The following is a 19,623-nucleotide window of genomic DNA, read 5'->3' on the forward strand; positions in this document are numbered from 1 at the left end:
ATAGTAACACGAGTTAATCACATAAACATTTTTATGATGAGGAATAAAATAAATGAAGTCCTGTGTCGATTAAAAAAGAAAAAAAATATTGAATCTGAATAGAAGTAATAAGGAATGAAGACAAATGCTTAAATTCATTACTGTATGGATTCTGCTGAAATTATTGAGAGTTCAGTATGCCAAAATGCCATTAAAAGTGAAAAAAAATATTTACTACTGCATCATGTATGAAACCCCTGGAAACCGTTTTATCAATTTTTCTTACAAGCATCAAGAGAAAATTCCAATAACATTAAGTATGAACTCTTCCGGTATTTTTGCTTTCACATATCAGAAGCAGTTTTAAGCATTCACTGTATTTAAGAAAGGCAGGTAAAAGCAAAGTAAATTCAAATGCACTGGAGCTGGAACCAAAATAGAGTAGACGCCCTGTTATTCACATACATAGGCCTAATTAATCAAATTATGACACAGGGAATTTGCTTATTCCATATTAGTAATATTAAAAAAGATTTTCAAATACTAACAAAACAATCTGATGGTAATATTAGATCCCTGTACAGTAATATGTTACAAGTAAGATTTTTATTTTTGTGTATTATACGTTTCCAACTAGAATACCGTCGTAGGGTAAATTGTTGTAATGGTTTATGGAATGCTTGGTTTTGAGTTTAACGTCTCATTTTAGCACTGAGGCTATATGAGACGTTGAACTACAGCTTAACATGGGATCAAAAACCACATGGGTTCCCATCGGAAATCCAACCTTGGTCTCTCGCGACGAAGGTTATCACTAAATGTCAAACAGAAATGCGACATTAGTTAATTAAGCACGTAAACTGAAATATCGTAAAATGCCACTAATTTACATTTGCCACCTCTACAAGCAGTAGGATGTGTAAGTACTTCATAACATTTTGGATAAAGATTTACAAAAGGTACTTGATTAGTACATTAAAAATCTCAAATTTACACTACAGCCCTGTTACGATTTTAGAGAAAAATCGATTAAAAAAAACTCATAAGAGAGAAAAGTTATTTGCCTAGAATTAGGACTGGTAAAACAGAAGCATCAAAATTCTTCTCCTTCTATTGGAAAAGTGTAAACTTGGAGTATTCAACTATAATCTCATATTCATAAAAATTATATAAACATACGCTCACAAAGTTCACCATATTAATTTGTCTCGAAATTATTTATATTCGCGCTAAAAGATTAGGATCAGGAATTAGATTTCAGGGCTTTCGGCATCTATGGCCATGTTAGCTCGTCACATATGAAGGATGGCGTTCTTCGGCGATCACACTATCCGAGGAAAGGAAAGGAAGGGATTATATGTTAGGTATCATCCCGGCATTTCCCTGGTGTGAATGAGGAAAACTCACTCAGGATGGCTAGCCTGAACCACCAGGAATCGAACCCGGGACCGCTCGCATTGTCGCGCTAAAAAAAAAGCAAGAAAAATGTTATTTTCAAATAAAGGATCTGCTTCAACTAGCAAATGCTTCTATGGTTACACTTAGCAAACAGAATGTGCGTCTATAGATCGTAGACGTGTGTGTATGTGTATTCAAGTATTTGTATCGTATATGTATTTGTATTCGTTTTGACCCCTTCCTGAGACGTCACTTGCGACAATGTCGATTTTTCAAGTAGACCCTACACTCTAAGTAGATTTTTGGACATTGTTTAAATACTAGACTCTATTATACTTAATAAATGAAAAGTACTTATGTTTCAGCCGGGATTCATATTTAAGATCGTTCGGTTTTCATCTCTTAGAAGTAATGATTTCAATAGTCTCGCCGCATTTGAAAACGTCATGGATTCCAAACAAACATTTGTACCGTCAAGAATAATATGCAGAACGTTCCTTGAACTTCCTTGAACCCGAAGTTTCCTTGGGGTTAAAAACTACGTTTCAACATGTTAACTCCCAAAGACACTTCCCACCGGACTCCTACAAAAGAATAGTTATCTCTGAATGTTTCCAAGTGGAATATTTAAACGTGATCATTTTGGATATGCAACTAGGTTTTGTTATATATATAAGCAAGGAAGAGTTGTAACAAAAGAAAACAAAATCGCTTGAGAGTTTTTAAGTGAAATCAAATCGTGAACTTTTAAACTTGTTAAAAGTTCTTTTGAATTTGTTAAACAAATAAATACTTAGATACATAAAATTTATTGCACTCAAACGACGAACTCATAAATGATACAATTTTCGTTTCTATGGTCTTCGCTCTATTGGCAGTAAAGGTAGTACTGAGACGAGACCTTATAGTCTCAAGTAACGGTCTCGATCTCGGTCTTGTTTCGAGTCGAAAATTGACGTCTCGGTTTCGTCTTGATCAACAGATACTTGTCTCGATCTCGATGGTCAAGCCTCGATCTCGTCTCGAAATAAATTGACTGAAATTTAAAATGTATAAGTAGTATCACCTTACAGATTTTAGTTTATTTCTTTTTTTTTTTTTATTTTCTCATTTTATTCATGATTTGAAAATTATTGTAGACCACGTACCTTTTCATATCTAAGTGACCAATACTCGTGCTTTCTAAGCGTATGTTCATGATATTCAATCCTCAGTGAGTATAATCAATCCTTGGATAAAACCCGAATTGTGATTCAGATTACATTTCATCAATAGATATTCTCTTTTACAGCCTCATCACTAGCTATACAATTTAACTCAAGTAATCAACTCCAGTAATATAGTTTCTTTTCTTCCTGTTAAATTAGTGTTATGCAATCCCACATGGCAGATAACGAACTGAATCCGCAATTTCACTACAAATATTAGATTATATCTCCAACTGCAGTCCACGTAGAGATAAAGAGACAAGGAGAGAGAATGTAGCACTTTTATTGCTTACTAAAAATATTTCAAAAAGAGAAATATATTGTTTTTACATATTTGCAAAAGAAATATTAATATACTGTTTCAGCACTTTTTTAAACATGAAGTGTTGGTTGATAATAAATTCTCTGGTTTAATTTGATGCTGTTCATCTTTTCATTATTTTGCCCCATCCTATTCCGAAATTTCTGCCCCTATCTCCTTCAACCTCATTACTTTACACTCAGTTTCAAAGGAAAGTTGGAACCATTAATTAAATAAGCGGTAGTCATAAAACTACAAGAAATTTTAAACAGATCTTTTCCTTAATAACTCCCGAACCGTGTGATAAAATAATGTTGTCAGGTTTAAACGTTTTGTGTTTGGTTTACAAAATTCGGTTTAGAAATATGTTGACATGTTCTTTGAGTAATTAAAATGACTAAAAAGAGTATAAAATATATTGAATCCCAACTCGAAACGTCTGCTGTTCAAAACACTTTCGATATACCACGTGATCAGAGGAGTCATTTGTCTCAATTTCTGCTGTGTACACGCCTATGACTGCGGCCACCCAAGGGCAATTGTTCTATTAACTTACATGTAACTTAACAATGCAAGAATTTTGAGTAGAAGATAATTTCGGAACTTTCTTGTCAATATTTGAGACGAGACGAGACAGACACTTTCGAGACTGTACTTAATCTCGTCTGGATATCGGTGCCATTCCTAATTTTAACAATACATAACTAGTGTTGTAAATAGTTCGTAGAGATATTTTATTTGTCACTGATTAAGTCGAATATAGAAGCCTGCTACGCCCGCTTCAATATTAAAAGTGTTTATGGTCGATCTCTTTTAAGATATAACAAAAGGTGTATTTTGTAAGATATGCATTAAGAGTTATGAACAGAAACAGGAACTTTAGGTTGCTGTCTGTAAAAGAATTAGTAAATTCAAAACTAACTAACTTACTCTATTGCTAAAGAATCCTAAAGAAGCAATCATTCGACATTGGGCCCTATTTAGTTAATCTAACCAAGACTTGCTAACCACTTCCACAAGATCATCTTATTATCCCATTTTCTTGGTCTACCCAAAGGCCATTTTCTGTCTTTCAAGACTACAGTTCTTTTTACTCCATGCGGGTTCCAGGAAAGTCACGTGTCCCGCTCTCATAAATATATCGATCTTAATGTCCGAATGACATCCATGTTCTAAAGCTATTGTGAAATTCATCATCAACCTCTTCACGGATATGGCATCAAATGATGACACATATTTATCGGGAAAATAATCCGATTTTTTTTTTCGAAGAGTGCGAACTGAAGGTAAGTAAAAATAATATTCTGAAGCACTTGTTTTTACTTACCTTTAGTTCGCACTCTTTTTTGTGAAAAAAAAAAATTCGGATTATTTTCCCGATAAAATATGTGGCATCATTTGATGTCATATCTGTGAAGAGGTTAAATAGTTTTTTTCCAGTCATCTGTTTGTCTATGTCTGATCATTATATATATATATATATATATATATATATATATATATATATATATATATATATATATATATATATATATATATATATATATATATATATATATATATATATATATATATATATAAAGATTCATAGTATCGATCGTTCCCCATTAAACTATTTCGCCTCCAAGGGACGAGAGCTATAGATCAATTGCTTTAAGTTAGTCGAAGCTAAAAAGCAAAACAAAACTTCAAAGATATCTCATAAGCTCTCCAAATGCGTGTTCGCTTTTCATATCTGATGTTCCAGTTTAGTCAACTTTATATTGCTTCTAGGGATGCATACGAGACGAGTCGAGACAGGATTTTCCTGACAAAATTCGAGTCAAGACACAGCTCTTATAATAGAGAAATATACATTTTTCGAGTCGAGACATCACTTTTACAGCACATTTTCGAGACGAGACAGCCATAAATCTTGTCTCGTGCGCAACCCTAATTGCTTTGATAACTATTAAAACAAATCAATGAACATGTTTATATTATTCTTATTTTAAATATATTTTTCTTTCAGAATCTCTATATATTTATCCGTAGGAGAGAATATAATCAATCTCGTATCATAATCATTTAAAATTTATTTTTTTAAGCAGTACTACATCACTATTGGAGTATGTATTCCACCATTAGAAAAAAAAAAAACAACAAGAAACCATAACAGATAAAATCCGCTATTTAACAGTATACTTTTACGTACGGTGTAAACAAATAATTGAACAATTTGCTCCAGCAGAATAACAATAAAAATTCTCAATCATTAGCAACGTACGACATACTTTTTAGCGCCATAAAATTATTTTTTGTAGATTTTCTCTAAAAATACGCATGAGAATTTACTCTTAAGCATGACATATTGTTCAACTTGATGCCATCTATCAATTTATACATGTTCAATCGTTGTACAATGTTAAATAAAAGTTCAAATTTTAGTTAAATATTATTTTATCTACGGACCTACTTTTCCTTTTTACGATAATGAAAAGTTGCGAAATGTAAAATAAATCTACAAATACGACTAGGAGGATTGAAGAGTTCTTTTTTTTTTAATCACGAAATAACGCGATCATAGGCAATTTATCACAATAACACCGAATTTTAGCTAATACACGAATAATAAGATCGCAAAGTATCATTATTGCGTTAAAAATTTTAGTATCAAAAGCAAAAGCTCTCAGCAAAAATGTGAAAGTACGAACAATTTTTTGTCCTTCGAGAAGGGCGGACAGGTAAAGAAAGTGGATGTTCAGTATAAAGTGAAGCATATAAAATTATGATTACCTGAAGTTTTTCTTTTTTAAAGTGCAATTTATGGTTAAGAATGTTTCTTTGTAGAGTTGTTGATAGGGGAGGGAATATGTATACTTTTTATTTGTAATAAGTGAACTGAACAAATTATTAAATTCTATTCTGTGCAAGTGAGATTTCGGACGAGGCATATATATATATATATATATATATATATATATATATATATATATATATATATATATACATTTTTCTTTCCGAGTTCAAAGGAGAATCATGATGAAGTTCGTAGTCATTGGTCAGATACCTATGTTGATGCTTGGCAAAAATATGTCTTAAAGTATTTTTATTTTTATATGAGAGCCATGGAAAATCATTTCCTCGCAATAATAATAATAATAATAATAATAATAATAATAATAATAATAATAATAATAAACATTGAATTCGGGTAAAAATATAAAACCGAGAAAATAGAACGAAAAATTCATATCACTTGCTATTGAGTCAATCCATACGAAGTGGTCCAGAGGCGGTTGCTCGACCATCTCCGAAAATTCTAAAAAGTTTAGTGTGATGAAACTTGTGTATGAGAAACTCAATAACATCATTCACGTTGTCGTATGTACAAGTGTTCCTGAATGGCGGCTATCTTCGTTGTCGGTGGAGTGCCAATTTTTGCATCTGCAAGCGTTTACGAAAACTACAGTTGCTTAGGATGTAAGAATCAGACGAACACCAAACAAAACGAATGTTTATAGGGAAGACTGAGGTACACGGAATATAAACTTTTCCTTCTAAATAAATATGCAGGGTTGCAAATCAATACATGAAATCACCAGAAAAACTAGAGAAAATTACACAATGGCATAAAGTGGGTGGTTCATAAGTTTTGTGCTGAATACTATTGCATGTAAACACTCCGTAGAAATATCCACAGCTATGATACTACTGACACCGTAGATTTATGGGGGTCCGAAAGTTGAAGTTTGTGATTTTGATGCTATTTTTGGGGCGTAATATCTCAGGATGGCAAAGTGTTAAAAATTGCTGCTTATGCCACAAAGTAATTCTGTATGTGAATAAACTAATCCAAAAAAATCATGACTGATATTACATGGAGAAAAAAGTGAGGACATGGTAAAAACGCGAAAAAAAAAAACACACGTGACAGTGGTCGTAATCCGAAAAATTTTAATGATTGAGTATGTTTCATGCTAGATCTCAAAAACTAGGCATGGTTCAGCAATTAGGTTCGCTTTTGTTTGTGTTCAGTTGTGCAAACGTTTGCGAGTAGCCTGTGTTCTATCTTTCTAGCTCCATGATAATTGCCACGTCTATATGGTAAGGAGGTTAGCTCCATCTTGCACCCAGGACACACATCGTCGAACTGAACCGCAGTATTAACGCATTTAATATATCAGCAAAGTGCCATTTAAAATCCAATCAAGTTACGGGAGTTAATATGTTCACAAAGTTGCGTTATATATATATCTTAATGAACTCACAAAATAAACGGGCACTTCCGTTTGACGTGGAAATGCGAAATTTAGCATAATTGTAGCTTTCAAGTACCATCCCACAAGAAAATTGACAAAAGTTAAGATTTTTAATTTTTAGGGGGGCTAAACGGAAGATGAAGAAATTCTCTGTTATTTAAATTGCCAATACGATATGCCAATTTACACACAAGACATTTATATTTTTTTAAAATCTACCTGGACCCAGTGGACCCGCTCGTGAGTGAGTCACTGCAACTCAAATATATTGGCATCTAACATTAATTCTCCGTATTTTTGTTTTTAGCTTAAGATTCCATGTTTACGCTCTTAGGTTAAACGCGGGTTATGATGATAGTGAATAAAATGGCGCAACAAAGGAAGTGGGATAAACTAGAAATCCCCGGGGAAAAAAAAAACACCAAGGGCTACCTGCTGTGAACTTGAATTAAACCAATCCAAAATTTTCTGCACTCTTACATCTTAAAAAAGGAAAAGATACAAACTACCGAACTAAACTTTAGGTCTATTGCTATAGATTCCTTACACTACATAAATTATTTATGTTCTAGTTATTAAAGAAATATTTCTGAAATACAAACTAAATTATAAGGCTTCTTTCGAAAAACTTCGTTCGAAGGAAACTCACCCACAAAAGTATACTAACTACTATTTGTGGTTTATTTCATGAAAAATGACATGACGTTTAGGGTTATTAATTAAATTTGTTTACGAAATATGAACAAAATCTCATGTCACATTTGAGGAAATAGTAAACAAAAAAATCAGCAAGAATAAATTATGCCTTGTCTATATTGTCATGAGAAGTGATTTACAATATTATAAGATTATTAATGAATCATTTATTGTAAAATATGAAAAAAAAAATATTTTCTACACCTGAGTCGTCTTTTCAGAAAATCGTTCGAAATCACCCCTTGTGGATATTTTCAGGACAAATGAGTTATGTCATGTTGTCAGATTAGTAATGAAGTACGTATGTATGAAAAATGATCGAAATCGTCAGTCGCTTACGAGAAAATCGTTGGCCGAAAAAAAAAAAAAAAAACACTCCGAAGAATAAACTATCCCTTCTCGATTTTTTCCAGAGAAACTACTTATACCACAGTATAGGATTCTTAATGGTATATAAACAAAATCGCTAAGTCGTTTTCGAGTTTCGCCTTTCAGTAAACCACACTTATTTTTAGCAGAAGAAACATAATTCAAGGAAATACAGAAAAAACTAGAGAATCTTAGGGTATATAGAAACCTCCGTAGGTTTAAAATTTGGTGCAGATAGATTGAACTGTGCAACTTGTAGTCGAGTGTATATACATCGGGACAAAGAACAGACATTTAAAGTACAGTTTTTCGGCATGTAGGAGCTATGGGAAACATATAAATCTGTTGAGATCCTGAATTCGATTCGATTACCACACTTTCCTCTCCCGAATGGTCGCTCAAGTAATAAAAGATGTACGAGTCCACATTAAGCTTTCTCGTTACTGTGCGAATGGTAATCGTGTTCAAACTAATCCCCTGTGCAACACGACCCACGACCTTGACTGACAGATACATGGATAGGTATATATATATTGTACACTCTTTCTAGTTTCTAAAGTCATTATTGGAATTTCTTTATGAAAGGCATAAAAATATGTTCAAGCCATACTAAAATAATAATAATAATAATAATAATAATAATCAAAATTCACCTCCATCAGCAAATTACCTTTTCTACATTTCCCCCAGATAAATTACTGTTTTCGCACTATAGAATGACAAATTGATTTCTGAAGCTTGAAGAAAATAGTTAAACGTAATTTCGAGAAAATTATGATTTTAGACTTTTGGAAATTAATAAACTACTCTTTTATGCATAGAGAGAATATAAGAATCCCTCAGAAATATCTAGAATTCGAAAGTTTAAAAATTTTGTTCAGTTAGTGAAACGGTGTGGACGCTAGACCTACACACATAGATGGATGGGTGCTTCAAACTAGCTTTTTCAGCATGTAGACGTTAATCATTAAATATTCACGCTTTCAAAGCTAATGTCGTACGAAAGTAAACACAGAGGAAGTAGAATCATACTCTGTTCTCCGTTTTTGATAGGGATAAGTAACATTGAAGTATCAAACAGACATTCATTTCTTTCTTCTATCTTAACAAGGACACTCAAACTAAATATTACTTAATCTGTTACGTCACCTAAGATTTTCGAATTCATCAGCATTAACCTGTTTTTCATAAACTGTGTGTATGACCTCTGGCTTATTAAAATATTACGGTCAAAATAATGAAGTACTGTACATATTTTTAAATTTTTAAACCCTAATCAGTAGCCTAGTAGCTAGCTCACGCGTCTCTGGTGCACGAGGTCAAAGGTTTGTTTCTCGGTGGGACAGCATTACTGTAGGTCGACGTCTCATACAGCCTCGATCATAAAAAAAGGAGCTAAATACAACAAACAAAGAAAACTTATTTTCAATCAATTTTGAAGTTGTAAGGGATGCAATTATACTTTATGAATATCCTATATTTAGCCACATCTCGAATAATGCACAAACTCCAAAAGCACTGTTATCAATGTGCTAACAACAATGTCCGCATAGTTGCTCCTCCATATTAAATCCTTGTGCAAAATAAACTTTAAAAAATAACTCCCAAAATAAAATAAAAAAAAACAAATAAAAACATATTGTAAAAATTAGCTTACAGAAGCTTTATTTTTGCAATACCCCATATGGTAGTGTCGTCCCTATACCAACAACACCGCTTTTAGGATTTATGTTGAACTTTCAGGAAGACTTCCAGAAATAGTTACCTAACCTGTGTGTTTCAGGAATTTTCATTACGGGTGTCCTCGTTCGCAAATACGTAAACCAAAAACTAATTCAGACGTGACATCTATAGCTCTCGAAAGGATAGAGATTGACATTTCTCCTCGGAAATTTGTTTTGTAGTTCATAAAGGAAAATCGATTGAGGATACATCTGCTAAAAGAATTCGGGCCACAAAAAAGAAGAAAGATAAAAGATGTGGATTACAGTACTAAACTTTGAGTTTTGCGTCCCACGATTATGCCGGCTAGGCTAAAGGAGAACAGTACTATGCTATCCTGCTGTAATTTCTTATATTAAATCAAGTCTTGATACAGATATTAGATTACTGAACTATGTATTTATGAAATAATAACAAAATCGCCTAAATTATTTTTGAGGAATCTTCTAAAATCATCCAAGAATAAACCACCATTTGAGGACTTTTTTTTTTTTAAAAAAAAAAGATAAATAACTGCTGTTTGCATCGTAGGGTTGTTAATGAAACATATATTCAAGAAATATCAACAAAATTGCATGATACTTTTCACGAAAAATGTTCGAGAAGAACTTACCCTCAAGAGCCAATTACCCCTTTTGATTAAAACATACAGTAATTAATGAAATATTTATTTATGAAATATGAACAAAATTCGAAGTGTTTTCAAGAATTGATATTCTTTTATCTTTACATTAAATTTTCCATATTTTTTTCGGAGCAGGAAGATAATTCGATCCTCCAACATCCTACAGAATATAAAAAACCAAAATTCGAACAGTTTAAGAATTTGATATTCTTTTATCTTTACATTATATTTTCCATATTTTTTTCGAAGCAGGAAGATAATTCGATCCCCCAACATCCTACAGAATATAAAAACCAAAATTCAAAGTTTCCAAGAAACTGATATTCTATTATTTTCACATTAAACTATCCATAGTTTTTTGAAGCAGTAAGAAAATTCAATGCCTGAATATCCTGAAGAATATATATATATATATATATATATATAAAAGTTTAAAATTTGGGTCAGATACGTTGAACGGTATAGCTTCTACATGAAAAAAGTATGTGGTGTATGTATAAACGTAGGTTAACTGGTTAAATCATGTAGTTTTTGGACTTAACTACGATTAGATGTAAGATCCTGCAACAAACATATAACTGAAAACTATGTTTTATAACACTTCGTGTAAGTGTTCCATCTATATGTTCTTTCCGTATGAAAGAAAGAGCTGTACCGTCTATAAGCAGTAAGGATTTCATATACAGATGGACCTATATAACGTTCAGCTATAGTATATAACATACGTATACGTGTATGATACACGGAACACTATTAGATGTCAGACAACTTGCAGCGGCATGATGTAACATCTAAGCGGGTAAGAGGCAGTACGTGTGTTGCATATGGACAACTGTGCTCCGTAAAATTTCCGTAGTATTCATATGGATTCTGTATATTTGTACAGTATACCGCTGTCAGGATTAACGGATTTTCTCAGTGTAGGCAAGTATTGATACATATATCGGGACAGACATCCAAAAATAACTTTTTCGGCATGTAGAGGCTATCACATGAGTAAATCAGTTAAATCCTCATATTCGACTTTATATATATATATAAAGTCGAATATGAGGATTTAACTGATTTACTCATGTGATATATATATATATATCTGTTCTATCATTGCCAGAAAAGTGAAAAGCAAAAAAAAAAAAAAAAAAAAAAATGAAATTCTTGTTAAAACAATTGTCGAACAGAAGAATTCGCCATTGGGGAAATATTTTATTAAAGATGAGCCTATGAATCGCCGCACTAATTTAATACTGGAATATTATATTAGGTCATCACTGTATGTTTAAAATGTTTGGTAAAATACTTTTACCCGTACTTAGCACATTTAGATGGGTAATTGAGTTTTGGGTAGTTATGAATCTTGAGTCAAATATGTTCCCTATTTAATTTATATAGAAATTCAACATAAATTGCCGATGGAAAAATAAGGTTTTTTTTTCTTTTTTCTTGAGTTGTCCTTGTTAGTGTACTAGACCAATGACATGATTACCTAAATGTAATCTGCCACGTAGAAGGAAAATAAAAACGAACAATTTGCTAGCAAGTGTCCCATGAATGAGGGATAATCGTACGATGCCCGTAACGAAGTATCAATGTACAAGTATATGTAAAACAATAAGCCTTCGAAGTTGTAAGTGGTTTTGTTTGTTTTATTTAGAAGGTTTATAACTGGCGCAAAAACTGAAATCCTAATTATGCTATAAGCAGTACGTGAGAAAGGCGAACTATTCAATTCGACATTTAATACTATAGACTACCTCTTTTCTTAAGAGTATATGTTGTTTAGATCAATTTATATAGTCTCTTTAGTTCAACGATTACGAATTTCTATAAAACAACCTCATCCTAGCGTTATCATATTTTTGCCATAACAGTCCATATTATATATATATATATATATAAAGTTATCATATCCCAATGGACTGACTACGTATTAATTCTCAATAACAACGTATTGCTAATTAATGCTCCTCTGTACAGTGCACATGTATAGATGTTTGTGTACATGAGCTTGAGAGAAAATATGTTAAAATCCGAGCATATATATATGCAAAATGTTACACAAGAATGGAATTATATAGCTTTCGTGTAAGCGAGTAAAATTCAACATCTCTACAGACTTGTAAACGGTAAAGACTCACACATATCCACATATACAGAAATACCACACATTCTCTCCACATCTCTCTTTCTCTCTCTCACACACACATATATATATCAATGCATATGTACTATGTCAACTATCCAATCAGAGACCATAGATCGCTGTTCTGTGCTCTGATTGGTCACCGAGACATTTTCCATCCGGGCAGAGAGAGCGGTCGGTCCAGTGACCAAGAAAGAATCCCTCTCTCTCTCTCTCTTTCTCTCTTTGGGGAGGAAAAAAATCGTCGTGAGGATACTAATGATGCAACCGGGGGAAAGAGATAGTGTGGTGGGAAGGGAGATTCGAGTCAGGTTCAAAAAGCGTACTGACGACATAAACAGAAGGACAGATGAATAACCGACAAAGAAGCCGGTGGGCAAATTAATATAGGGATTCATGTTCGGGTCCCAGTTTGATCCTAGATAATCACTTGAAGGGGTTTTTTGGTTGGAGGTACGTCGGACACTGACGAACCAAATAATCCTCTTTCCCCTTCCCTATTCCTATTCCCTTCTGCATCCCTCCCTTTTCAACATTCAACCCACCTTACTTGTCTGCTAGAGCTCGTTTCACCACAAGCGGATGAGCTAATGAGAGCTCCTGGCTTGATGGGGTCTAAATCTACAAAACCACCCTTTCAGTGACTATCTTTACAGGGAAAAAATAATAAAAAAAGGGGGGAAAGACAGAACAGATAGACAGAACCAGGATGTTGTTCCAATAAATACTGCACGTCCACAGTCAGCGTTGTGGGTCTCTCTGACTCCCTGAAATGAATTGCTAGCTGCCTCTTCTTTTCGCTGATTTTAGCTCAAGACTTCGTGTGAGTGTGGGAAAAAGTTAGAAGCAGGAAAGGGAAGGGCGAGAAAGCTGTTACTATGGAAACGCTGGCTCGTGAGATTTCTCCAATTTCAGAAGAGAGACAGAAAATGAGAGAGAGATATGGTCGACGATTCAAGATGACGAGGTGGAGGCAAAGCTTTTCAAAAGTGTTGGAAATAACGAGCCAGTTGAGAGCAGCAGGGAGTGATTAAAAGGTCTAGCTAGGCCTTCAATAGTGTAAAGAGATGCAATCATGAGCTACTCTGGATTCAATCTAGTCAGGCGAGGACTTGCTAAGTGCCCAGTAATTAGAGACCATGAACAACCTTGAAACTTCTTACGCCACGCCTGACAACGCTCGCACATTTACCTGTCGAAGGTTCAATATTAACAAGTATCCTTGGCATGTTTATAAGAGATGTTGAGTGAGCAACAACATTTTCGCTATTCTTCTAAATATCGTTAACGAATTCTATTCTTCCTGGATTTCTGGATAAAAAGTCATCTACATTTTATCAAAGAAATTAATTATTTACATTCTTCTTTCATTTAATATTCATTTCCTCACATTGAAAAAGCTAATTTAGTTGGATTTTGCTTCGTCAATGCTACCTTTTCATTTCAAAATTCTCATTCAATCGTTTCTTAAAACAGCGAATTATTTACTTTCTGGATTATTGTTTTAACTCTGCCAAGTTGAAAGCTTCTTTCTCTCTAATCACACACGCTTTTACGCATATTCTTGCAAGAATACTAACTTTGTTTAAAATACCAGTAGAAAGTTTAATCAACACAATTTAACAGCCACGCGTTTTCTTAGTCTCTTCCTAAACATTTTATTAACTTCCCAAAGTGATATTAATATTCAGAATGATGGGGTGCCTTAACCCTTAACTAATGTGGTACGGGTCAGATCGCTGTAACGAGAAAGACTTTGCATGTATATTTTTCATTGGGGTACAGGTTAGTATATTTTCCTAAAATTTGTATTGTAATTTGCTATTGAATAAATACAAATGGCGCGAAAGGTGCGAATAAACATTAAAAAATGTTTTCACATTGTTCGACTTTTACATTTAGTATGTTTAGCTTTAAAAAATGTTTGGGTCATTTTGACCCTACCACACCAGTTGGGTAGCAGATACCCACCACACTAGTTAAGGGTTAATGTTATAATAAACTAACAAGGAGACTTACGGAAGTGTCACTCACCGATCTGAATGAAACTTTGCACACTTGTAGAACATCGAAAATAATCGACACGCATTTATTTTTGTTTCGGCAATGGTGAAGATTTAAGGGTAGAAACCACCCTTTGAACGTTAGCGGTGGTCTTCAAGCATACACAGAAAACAATCATTTAATATAGAAGAAAACATACTGCCAGGGGGCTTAGGACAGCTGGTTCAGAATATGACATCAAAATTACAAAATTCAAAATGACGAATCCAATATAGTGATAGTGATTACAATTACAAAATGACTTCTGGTTTGAAATTCTCTGTTGTTAGCCAAGAACAACTACAGTTGGCAGGGGTTACTACGAGAAGGTTGCAGACCGATTTGGAACCCCTTTATTTTAAGGAAATGCTTGATTAAAGTGAATCTCTGGACCTCTCTCTATTCAAGGTGCTTATGTATAGTGAGTCCATCGCCTCTCACTATGTCAGAACTTCATATATCCTCAATTGTTTAAATTACGAATTTATTGAGAAAACGCTTCACAGTAATGATATTTCGTAAAATAGTGTGTGATGCATAAACATTGTTTACACAAAGCTCACCTTATTAAAGCAATAACTTTGACAAATCGCAAAATGCAGCACAATCTTCTTCCAAATAACCGTTTTTGTATCACACGTATCTAATCAAATTTGCAAATCTGGGAGAAGAAAACTGATTATGAATTAGTGACTTCTATCTAAATTACATTATTACGGAGATGCAAATTTATGTTTTAGTTGTAGAGGATAATATCAGTAAAATGTCTCAAGAAGTTTTTCCACGGCCTAAATACGAATACATCAAGACACTGAATCCTACCAGTTGTTAGTGCAGAATGGTTTCTGTTTTGAGGTACTCTTTCGTTCGTAAAAGAGGTTGAAACGTTGGTGAATTGTGACCACTCCACGAATCTAATAACAAAATGGACTTTACATTAGACACTGGGAGAAAAACCTCTTGCAACCAGGATCTCACAAGACCTGATGTTAATTTTCCCGAATTTGATGCTTTCACAACGACATTTCCAGATAAAAAGAGAATGTTTTGGAATATAGGGTTAAATGTTTCATTCTTTTCCTGCAAAATAATTAAAAACGGTTATAACAACACCATTTTCAGAAATTAAAGGTTGTATGGTGTAGCTATGAGTCACAGATTTGTTGCTTGTGCCACACTTTCTACTGTTTGTGTCCCTGTAGACGCTATAGTGAGAAGTGCAGAGACTCACTTCAATCAAGCATCCTCTTAAAATAAGTACAGAAAGGAATTTCAAAATGGTCTGCAACCTCCTCGCTGTAATTGTTCTTGGCTAACTGCAGAGAATTTTAAACCAGAAGACATTTTGCAATTGTAATCACTATATTGAATCCGCCATTTTGAATTTTGTAATTTTGACGTCATATTCTGAATAAGCTGTCCTAACTCTTCCCTGGCAGTATATTTTCTTCCATATTAAATGGTTATTTTCTGTCTATGCTTGAAGACCATCCCTAACGTTCAAAGGGTGGTTTCCAACCTTAAATATTCACCATTGCCGAAAAAAAAAATGCGTGTCGATTATTTTTCGATGTTCTACAAGTGTGCAAAGTTTCATTGAAATCGGTGAGTGACACTTCCGTAAGTCTCCTTGTAAGTAGTCTGTTACATTCGTGCTATGCCACACTGTTTTTTCAAAATTAATTTCAGATTCATTGAATTTAATGCATTCGAAGATTTCAGTTGTATGAACACTGTATTTTGAAATTCCAAATATAAACAAATTACTAAAAAGTTTTCAATTTATACCAAACATTTTCGCACCCTCTTTTGTAGAGAAAATGAAACACACGAAATCTAGATTTCATGCTTTCAGTTTCTTTAGTGTTACTAGACAACTATTTTTTGATCATTAAGCAGGTACTGCCAATCGACTTAGTCTACAATGAACAAATTGTATTCATTTTTCCCCTGATAACTAGAGGAACTATTTACAATTTGTTTTCCTTCGTTTTCTCCAAATACTGTTAGTGTTTCCTTTGTAAGCCAATATGTTTCTTTAAAGATAAATACGAAATTCTCACAAAGATTTCAATGAAGCAAAGGAATATCCTGAAACTCTACTGCGCTCGTTTCTGATTTTCTATGGTCTGAAACATTTACAATGTCCGAGAAAAGTTATCATATCTGACGAATGATACATTGAAGTCGTTGACATCATACGTCCCGAAGATTTACTCTTCTAATCCAAATAAGTTTATTTCTTTTAAAAATATACTTATTTACAGATAAAGTAATTAAGCACATCACGAGACCAGAACTAGAACTATATATATATATATATATATATATATATATATATATATATATATATATATATATATAACCACGGCAATGAATGATATCAAGAATGGTTATTTACTACATCTATTATTATTATTATTATTATTATTATTATTATTATTATTATTATTATTATTACTGTTATTATTATTATTATTAAAACAAGCATTCATAGATTATTATTAACTCCTAACTTTTAAAAACATTGTTTCCGCCGTTTCTGATAGTGTTTGTTTGACATTAAGATTAAAGACAATAAGTTACCCAAATTAGGAAACAATAAATGATTCTCAAACACCAGTAGCTAAACTAATGGGGATAATAATAATAATAATAATAATAATACTACTACTACTACTACTACTACTACTACTACTACTACTACTACTACTACTACTACTACTACTAATAATAATAATAATAATAATAATAATAATAATAATAATAATAATAATAATTATTATTATTATTATTATTATTAAAAATTCCTGATTTGAAATATGCATTCTTCCGATTAAATAGGCATTAATGCAGGGATGCAAATAAGCAACAACATTTTACTCACCCAAGAAAAAGCTATTAGCCCACATCCCACAATAGAAATCATTTACTTACCTTCGGTATGATATTAAATACTCGCCCCGGGCGAGTGGTTATTTGCATCCCTGCATTAATGTGACACATTGAACAGCATCATTATTTTTTTTTACAACTAAAACTGTCGAAACTAGGAAGAGAAATAAGTAATATATCACATCGAACATAGCGAATTAACGGTAGGCCTACTATTCATTACAACACACTCATATTGTTATGCTGATTCCTCGTTTCATCCATAAATATTTAAATTGTTCAATACTGAAGTGTACCTTTATACAAATGTTGTCGCCTATATCGCCCTAAATACTTAACATTACTGTTGCTCTTAATCTGTTTTACGATATTCTATTTTTCAGATAATGCAGTCGTAGTTGCAACCAAATATGGTTATTAAAAAAAAAATGTACTGGTAATTTATACAAACAGAATATTTACATTTGTCAATGACTGATAGAAATTTATCTTTAGATGTAAGCACCCCTCGTTGTTCGATCTTATTCATTAGCTGGATAAAAGAGTAATCACCCGTAGTTGCCGATCTCTGATATGATAGAAAGAGAAGAAAAAAAGTTCTTACTCCATTCTCCGGTATATATAGGTCGCAGTGACTCAGTGGTAAAGCGTTCACCTCAGGTTCATGGAACCCTTGGTTCGATCCCAGCTCGCGTGAAGTGAGCTTTGCTGTGAACAAACACTGTGTGAGTAAGTTTTCTCGGGGTTCTCCCGTTTCCTCCCACCGTCTCCTTTAGCTAGCCAGCATAACCTTGGGACGTAAAGATTTTCCGATATTTATCCTCTGCTATTATACAAGCCGCACAACCATTATGTAATGGGGTTGTATAGACACGAGGTGTTATTAGAAACATGAGAAACGTGCACATAATTTCACATACATTTTTACACCCCTAAATCTGAACCCCGTACCGAAAATCGAAACAAAGAGACTTTGTACGGAAATAGATCTGGTGAAGATCTATCTGGGTACAATACTTGAAGATCATTCCTTTCTGTGAAAATATATAACAGACAGACAGACAGACACACACACACACACACACACATTATTTTATACATAAGTATAGATTAGTATTTAAGGCATACGCACATTGAGTACTGTGCTGTGCTGGGGACGAGCGGGGCGGCGGCCCCGGGTGCCGAAGTAAGGGGGCGCAAAATTCGGGAGGAAAAAGAAGGAAAGAAAAAAGAGGAAAAATTACTTGGAATATTTTAGATCAACAACAGTATTTTTTCAATCTAATATTTAATATGACCAGGGTCAGATTTATACTAGGAAAATTCATGTGAGCATATATAAAATGAAAAAAGTAATAACAGTGCTCAAAATCAAGCAAAAGCAGGGTTTATTTTTAATTTTTTTAATATGCTTCGCGGTTGATCTGTTGACCTCACTCATATGTACGGGGGCGCCGTCGTATACTCTCACCCCGGGCGCTGATTTTTCACGGCACGACACTGCGCACATTAACTATGTAAGTCTCATACATGTAACACAACACCATCCATACAACAGAGAAACTTATTGACTGCCCTACGTACTATCTGACCGTAAAATTTCCAAGGTTTTTCTTCTTTCTGATCTTATATAAAAGTGTCATCTGAATGTTACTGAAGTTCATTAACATAAAAGGTTGTACGGCTTTTTCTACCATAGATGTTTTTAGTTATATAGCTATTTAAATCATCCGGTAATTTCCGTTACGAAAGTCCTCTCCATCAAGCCAACATATTTCATTGATTTTTACTATAGTTGTGCATTCTCTCAACTTCATTTATTAAATTGCAAATTTCTCACCCTGAACAAACGAAAAACTGACTGACATTTTGTTCCAATCTTAATTGGTAATAAACACAGAGACCCTGTATTGCTTTCCTCCCCGGATGGATACAATACCCTGATTGATATCGATGTCGCATTCTTTATTATTATTCGAAATTAGTTAATCTTTCATATTTTAACG

General features: G+C 33.4%; 1 protein-coding gene across 4 annotated transcripts in view; it reads right to left on the bottom strand.

Annotated features, from left to right (window-relative positions):
* LOC145693155 (Fanconi anemia group J protein homolog) overlaps nt 1–19,623 on the bottom strand; it is a 532,733-nt gene that overhangs the window by 228,308 nt on the left and 284,802 nt on the right. The gene's annotated exons all lie outside the window — the stretch shown is intronic.

This window comes from Thermobia domestica, chromosome 8 (genome assembly GCF_964235325.1).
Source record: "Thermobia domestica chromosome 8, izTheDome1.hap1.1, whole genome shotgun sequence".
NCBI classification, from domain to species: Eukaryota; Metazoa; Arthropoda; class Insecta; order Zygentoma; family Lepismatidae; genus Thermobia; species Thermobia domestica.